This window comes from Amblyomma americanum, chromosome 1 (genome assembly GCF_052857255.1).
Source record: "Amblyomma americanum isolate KBUSLIRL-KWMA chromosome 1, ASM5285725v1, whole genome shotgun sequence".
Taxonomy (NCBI): Eukaryota; Metazoa; Arthropoda; class Arachnida; order Ixodida; family Ixodidae; genus Amblyomma; species Amblyomma americanum.
The window spans coordinates 200,801,394-200,809,114 of NC_135497.1; positions in this window are offsets into that span (position 1 = coordinate 200,801,394).

Here is a 7,721-nt window from a genome sequence, read left to right on the forward strand (position 1 = left end):
TGCTTTGCTGGGTCGTCGCACGTCTGGCGACGATACTAGACTCGAGTTAAGCTCCGATCGAGGTCAAGCTGATCTGCTCGCGCCGCCGATGGAAGCTGACGAAGACGATGATGTGCAATGCACAGTGCGTGAGTGTGTTTCAGTTTAACAACAACAACAACAACAACAACAACAACAACAACAACAACAACAACAACAACAACAACAACAACAACAACAACAACAACAACAACAACAACAACAACAACAACAACAATCAGTTTAACACGAGGCGTGATCGGCTGCGGCGATAGCATGGTGCCCTCGTGCAGTGGCCAGAGAAGCTGATCTGTTCGTTCTGCCGCGGGTTCGAAACCAAGTCGCTGCAATATTTGTATTATTTCTGCATGGGCTGTTGCTATGCTAGGTTTTTCCAAGGTCACCTTCAAGGTCAAGCTTCCCACAAACTCGGTGAGCCGGTTAGACCTCGTGAAATAGTGCTTTCGCACAGAAATGTGCTTCACCACGTCCCTTTAACGGCAGAACATGCGTGGACTTGAGGTTGCTACCCAGCACCGGAAGCTGACGACGAGAGACAGAGAGAGAGAAATAGTGATGAAAACTGACCAAATCGTCTCACAAACGCCGGGCTCGTTGCCTTGGACCAGCGCGGCTGACAGCGCAGCCTTTGGTCCACCTACAGGACCTCCGGTAGCCTTCCGGAAAGCCGGTTCGTGTACAGGCCCCACCAGCACGCGTAAAGCACAGTAACGCAAGTGGCTCACAAGAAACCTAAGGAGAACGACGGCTTTTCCAGCGCGGTATATAACAGTGGAGTAGGGCAAGCCGCATACCACCATGTCTCATTACGTACTAAGCCTGTGGTAAGGGTGCCCTGCAGTAGCTCTCTTTTTTTTTCTTTTTACCACTTTCGTAAGTTTGAACCACGGAAATAAAATTATTCCTTAATCGATCACCACATCAGCAAATCAATTCAAGGGCACATGTATCACTAGGCGCATCCTTGTTTCGCAGCAAAATGGCAGCATATGAGTAATTTACATCTTTTAGCTTTTTTTATTTCGTTTGTATGAAGCAGTGAGATCGGGATTCCGACCGTAAGTGACGTGGACCTCAGCAGTGTGACGAGCTACAGGCAACACTTCATAAAATTGGGTGTTTCTGAATATGCTTTCAAGACACCGAATGAGTATGGACGTCATACAAACCACTGTTCTCAGTGAAGCGAACAAAAGTCGCAAGAACAATAAATGGTGAGGTCGGGAAGGCTTCGTAAGAAGTTTTGTAAAAGTCACCAGGCGGTATCTGCGGGATAAAAAAACAATGCACTGGCCTCCGTGCTACGCCATTTTCTGTTACATTAGCAGCGTTGCTTAAAAGCACTTGACCATCTTGTTCAGTTATTCCATGCGATGAGACGCACCAGGGAAAGCAGCGCCCAGAGAAAGCGAAGATGTGGGTGACGTGTGACATACATTTATTGCGAATTTGTTGTGGCAGTTCTCACAAGCACTTCACTTGAACTTTATACAAGTATTATGTCACAGTATTATGTTCCCCTGCGTTTCTTCGTGCACTATGATTTCATCTAAGCCTTGTCTACACCATTTTACGAGGAGCCTGCAGGATAGGTAGAAATACTCTAACACTTGCGCTGCGGGACACCCCACTCTTGCCATCCTCCCCTGGGCTGTTAATCCGGGCCGCGGAGCTACGTCCGTCTCCTTAGCCACCAGCCAAGTGCGCGTTGCCGTCTGTATAACAAACACTGCAATGTTTTACGCAATTCCAATGTCCTCTAGACAGCAAGTTTTTTTTTTTTGCGTACTGCAGTAATAGAGAAAAAAGAACGCTGCCAGTATGTACGCGCACTATGTTATGCCGATATCTCAGTGCGTCTGCGATGTCTATTTCTTCACCACATTCCAGCCAACCGCGAGTTACATCGGCAGCGAACGTCGATGGCGAACAGAAAAGGCTTGTGCCAGCTACAAGCTTACGCATATGTTCAGTGCAATTTGTGAAAGAAATGCAGGCTGAAAGAAACGCGCTGTCTATGCTTAATAGGCAGGGGCTTATTATTTTTCATTCTTTTAGGTCGCCCTAACCTAATCAATGTCTATGCTTAATCTCGGGCGCGGCACGAAGCACGGCTCCTGGCCTACCAACTACTGTGCTCGTAATTGTAGCAGACTGGGCTTTTGGATGGATCGAGCAAAGCAGTTTTATTTCGATAGCACACCACATAGGGACTTCATAAATTTCGCCGCGATTTCGTGCCGCCACCTCACATGTTCACGGACATCGGGTGCATGTAGGCATCACCACACACACAAAAAAAGAACCATGCCTTTAGTACGAAAACGAATGCGTCTGCGCAGCGCAGCATGAATGGAAGCGGCGCTACGGACCTTTTACCCAACTGCAAAGTGAGCAAGAATGCAGCGATGGCAACGAAAGAAGGTAGAACACACGTCATGCATGGGACGGTAAACTCTGTACGCATTGTCATAAATCATTTGATTGAAAGTACATCGAATACAATGTAAATAAATGTAAATGAAAACTACCTTGTGCAATGAAAACTACCTAGTGACATGGCGCTCTATGGCCAAAGCTGCCCCTGCGCCATAAAAATTCATCGTCATCATCATCAAGCATACTAAATAGGTCCACTCGATAAGACGATGCATATTGCCAGACATGCAATATACGTTGCGACTTGAGCAATGCCCCTTCCCAACCGAGTTCGGAATTCTCAATACAGCCCACGGCGATTCGGCTTCCCATAAGCGGTAATAGCGTTACAATAACGTATCAACCCATCGGTCCGTGGAATTACACACTTTTCGTCATTTGTGTACTAGTCAGTAAGAGAGGAAGCTTAGCAGGTAAGAATGCGTATTGGTTTGGATCGTTCGTAGTATGACCAGCAGCGAACGGTAAGATGGACAGAATTTCAGTTTTGATCGTGCATATCGCCGCAAACAAACAATGCAAAGAACAGACGTGAAATTGTTTCGGTCACGTAGCTCGCTGTTGTCCACCGAACGGGCTGACTCCGTCATAAGTTCTCTCGCACTCGCCATGGCCAAGCAGGTTTTAGAGCGTTCCTGAGCAACTGCACACTTCGAAACAACATATATTCTATCAATCGCACCAGTTGCTGAGTTTCAACACATTTCTCTTCGTTTTTTCATCCTGCAGCATAGTGCTGCGTTTTCCCTACAGGCAACCACCGACAAAAACAGCACACGTAAACTGCGAAAATGGCACTCACCGATGCTGATCGTTCGCTCCTTCGAAGCATGGTCGGCAGCTCTCGGTTTGTTGCTGCAGGCGTTTGGCATGCATAGCACATACGAGGATGAACCCGAGGCAAACCCCCACACAAAATTTTTGGGCTTGGCGGGAAGAAAACCAGCGGATGGCACTAAGAACAGCTCAAACGTTGCTCCGTCAACAGCCTACGCACTGCAAATTATCAGCCCATGATGGCGTCGGCGGTAGGCGGCGCTCTGGTAAAACAAACATGATATTTAAGGATGAGGGTGGCGACCATATAATACAGGAGTTCACGCTAGAAGTAGTGGATGAGTACAAGTATCTTGGGGTGTGGATAAATAACGGTGCTGAGTATCTGACAGATCATTAAAAATATGTAATGAATAAAGCTAGTAGGAATGCAGCTGTCGTGGAAAATAGGCCACTGTGGAATTACGATAGGCATGAAGTGGGAAGAGAAATCTGGAAAGGGGTGATAGTTCCTAGCCTGGCTTTCGGCAATGGGTACCTGTGCATGAGACCAAATGTTCAAGCAAGCTAGGTTAGAAATCAAACAACATGGTGTAGGGAGGCTAGCTTTGGGAGCACATGGCAATACACCAAATCAGGGGGTACAGGGTGATATGGGATGGGCGTCGTTCGAGAGCAGAGAAGCTAGCAGTAAGATAGCATTTGAGGAGCGATTGAGAAAAATGGGGGAAAATCAGTGGGCTAGGAAAGTTTTCAGATACCTGTACATAAGGAATGTGGATACGAAATGGAGAAAGCGAACTAGAAAATTGACAAGCAAATATCTGGACAGCAGTAGGGGGGAAAATCAGTAATTATCAGTTAAGAAAAAGATTAAAGAAACAGAGAGCTCTGTGGAAAACAGAGATGCTGACCAAACCAGCACTGGGAACATACAGGATTTTTAAGCAGGAAATTGCCAAATAAAATATCTATGATAATTGTAGGGGAAGCTCTTGTTTTTTGAGGCCAGGACGGGAGTTTTGCGGACTAAGACATATAGAGTCGGGTACCACGAGGTAGACACGTTGTGCGTTGCGTGCAGAGAGGAGGAGGAAACGGCTGAACACTTGATACTTTTCTGTAAAGGGCTTCACCCTACAGTGGAAAGCAGCGGGGCTGATTTATCCATACCATTGGGGTTTAATGACAGTGAAGGGTATGTAGATTTTAAGCGGGTAGAAGTAACCAAGCGAAGGTTATCTGATTGGTGGCTGAAATCAAGACCAGAGTAAAATTTCACAAGTCGTGGCTGGGTGGCTTGAACCACCACCCGATTTGAAGGGTTCAGCCCCATCCATCCATCCATCCATCCATCCATCCATCCATCCATCCATCCATCCATCCATCCATCCATCCATCCATCCATCCATCCATCCATCCATCCATCCATCCATCCATCCATCCATCCATCCATCCATCCGTCCGTCCGTCCGTCCGTCCGTCCGTCCGTCCGTCCGTCCGTCCGTCCGTCCGTCCGTCCGTCCGTCCGTCCGTCCATCCATCCATCCATCCATTCACCCATTCATCCATCCATTGCGGCACCCACCTATCGAAACTAAAATCATGTATACGCATTTCACATTTGCATACAGATGAATGATAGGAGAGCGCTAGTTTCCTGTCACATTTCGGTCTAATTTTATTTAGACTCTATTTACACAAGCGTTGACCCTGAAGCGGGCCTTTTTCCCTGAGTGGTAAGTAATGTACAACTTCAACAGTAACTCAGCAAATCAAACCAAAATGTGGATGTTCCTCTTATTGAAGGAACAAAAAAAACAAATAGGCGCATCTAACGGAACTTTAAGACTCGCATTAATTGTGTCGGCAATTGCTCCACCTGTGTCTTGTAGACAAAAGAGCAGTGTACCGCCGGCCGCTGCCCCTGGAGACAGTGTCTTCTAAAATTTCAAGAGCACCATTAGCTTCAAATGAAACGCGAAGAGAACCGATATGCCAGCACAAAAACAGCAATATATTAGCTCCTCGAGGCGGTTGTTTAACACTTCTAGAGCGCATTTTTCGCGCCTTCGTTGTGAAATTTATCTGAGTGATCGTTTCATTAGATTCCTCATTAGTTGTGAGATTTTGAAACGCAAGTGGCGTGCGACACCAGCCTCTAGAGCGGAGCTCCGCGGCGTCTTCCCAAGGTTTCAAAACAGGCGCCACCCAGGCTGTCAAACAGAATTTATCTGAGTTATTATTTCATTAGATTCCTCATTAGTTGGGAGATTTTGAGACGCAAGTGGCATACGACACCAGCCTCTAGAGCGAAGCTCCGCGGCGTCTTCCTAAGGTTTCAAAACAGGCGCCACCCAGGCTGTAAGTCTAAATAGAAGAAGACATAGCGCATCACAACGTGACACAGAAAGGGAGCTCACAGGACGAGCGCTACGTGTGTTGACCTGTGCGCTCCTTTTCTCTGTCCCGTTGTGCTGCACTATGTCTTCTTCTAATATGCTATACCATCAAGCTCAAACTACCACTCTGTTAAGATTCATTTCTTCTACATTGGGCTCTACGATGTGTGAACAAGTCTAAGGTTGTGTGCGCCGTTTATGAGACGTCATTGAATGCGTTTACCAATTTCGGCAGCCTTATCAGGTAGGTTTCGAAGGATTTGATCAGATACATAGCCAGGACTCAAAGCATGTCGTCGCTATAACCACGCAAAGGGCAGTCCTCGCCTCTCTCGGTATGATCAAAGTGTTCATAGCACACGGGATAAAGTTCGCGCCCGTACGACCTCCTTGTGTATAAGCATTAGGCGAAGTATTCAGCTAATGGTACTTCTCTTAAATGCAAATGCAAGGGCTTTAAGTTGAGAGGTTGTCCCATGTAGTTGTTCATAGCGGACCATATTCTTGAAATCCGCATGCTTGCTATCAGAGCGGAGAAAGAAAAAAAAACCCTGAATTGTCTGGAAGTGCTTTACACTAACAATTCAGCGAGAAGCTTTGCCCGCGGCAGGCGGCGACTCCGTCGACAGTTTGGGCATGGCCAGGGGGCAGCTGGGCAGGATGCTTCCCTCTTACGCTTGCAGTACACCTAAACGCACGCTCTGTTTATATGGCGAGGATTGCTGATTTGACTGCGTAGCCTAGCATTAAGGCTCCTTTTCTGCCGTTCTGCGTCGTCGTCGGCGTTGTGGCAGAAAAATATCAGGAGAAGCAACCCGAGATTTTCGTCACAATATCACGTGACCTTGTGACGTCGTCACAGCTTGCCCATCGGATTGTGAACGAAGTGACCACCGTGGTAGGTGGCTGCTAAATTAATGACTGGTCGCGAGAGGCTGCTCGGGAGAAGCGATCTGGGTCGCAGAAGCTCCACCGGTGACAGCACCTGTCATCGCAGGGCAGTGGCGCATCGCTTAATCGCTGCACCACTGCGCCAGGAGTCGTATGAGGACTCCCAGGTATCTATGAATGTAAAATCGAGAATGATCATTTCCTCACTTACGGGCATTAACCCCTTAACGCTATCGCATCATAGCCTTAGGGTGGAGCTTAAAGGGACACTAAAGAATTTTTTTTATTAGTGAAATCCGATAGTTCGGTATTTTGTGGCTTTGTTGTCGCTTGTCCTGTGGCGAAAGCTGCATTTATTGCTAAGAGATTTGAATTCGAAGTTGAAAAACTTTTCCCGCCGCTCTGAATAAAACTCGGGACTCTCTGCTCACGAAATAGCCGAAAAGTGACGTAAACTGACGTAAACGCGGGCTCCGTGATTGCTGGCGATGAGCAGCGCAGCCTAGCAGCAGCGAAAATGAAATAGCGCCGGTCGGATGCCGAAAGCCTTTATCAGCCGTCGCTACCGTTGCTTCGCTTACTTTTGCACCAGCGTTACAATGGATCCCGTTTCCTATCCAGGCAACAAAGTTCTCTTAAGAACTGAGGCCTGCCCTTCAGCGCCCTCAACCCCACACAGCGTGTGATGCTTTTGAGGGCTGAGGCGGCGGGTCTGACAGGATAGTCCGAGCGTCGAGGAGTCGGCAGCGTCGACAGCAAGCCAAGCTGCTGGTGCGGCAGCTGTCACCGCCGAGCCACCGCGACGACTGATGAGTAGAGACTGGTACGTAAGGACATATTTTAATTCTGTAATAATACTCCTCGTACCGCTGATTATGCAGTCCAGCGTCTTGATACTTTGACGAAGCGAACACACCGAGCTGTGCGTTTGCTAACGTGGAGGCCCGGGTTCGAACCCGACCGCGGCGGCTGCGTTTTTATGGAGGAAAAACGCTAAGGCGCCCGTGTGCTGTGCGATTTCAGTGCACGTTAAAGATCCCCAGGTGGTCGAAATTATTCCGGAGCCCTCCACTACGACACCTCTTCTTCCTTTCTTCTTTCACTCCCTCCTTTATCCCTTCCCTTACGGCGCGGTTCAGGTGTCAAACGATATATGAGACAGATACTGCGCCA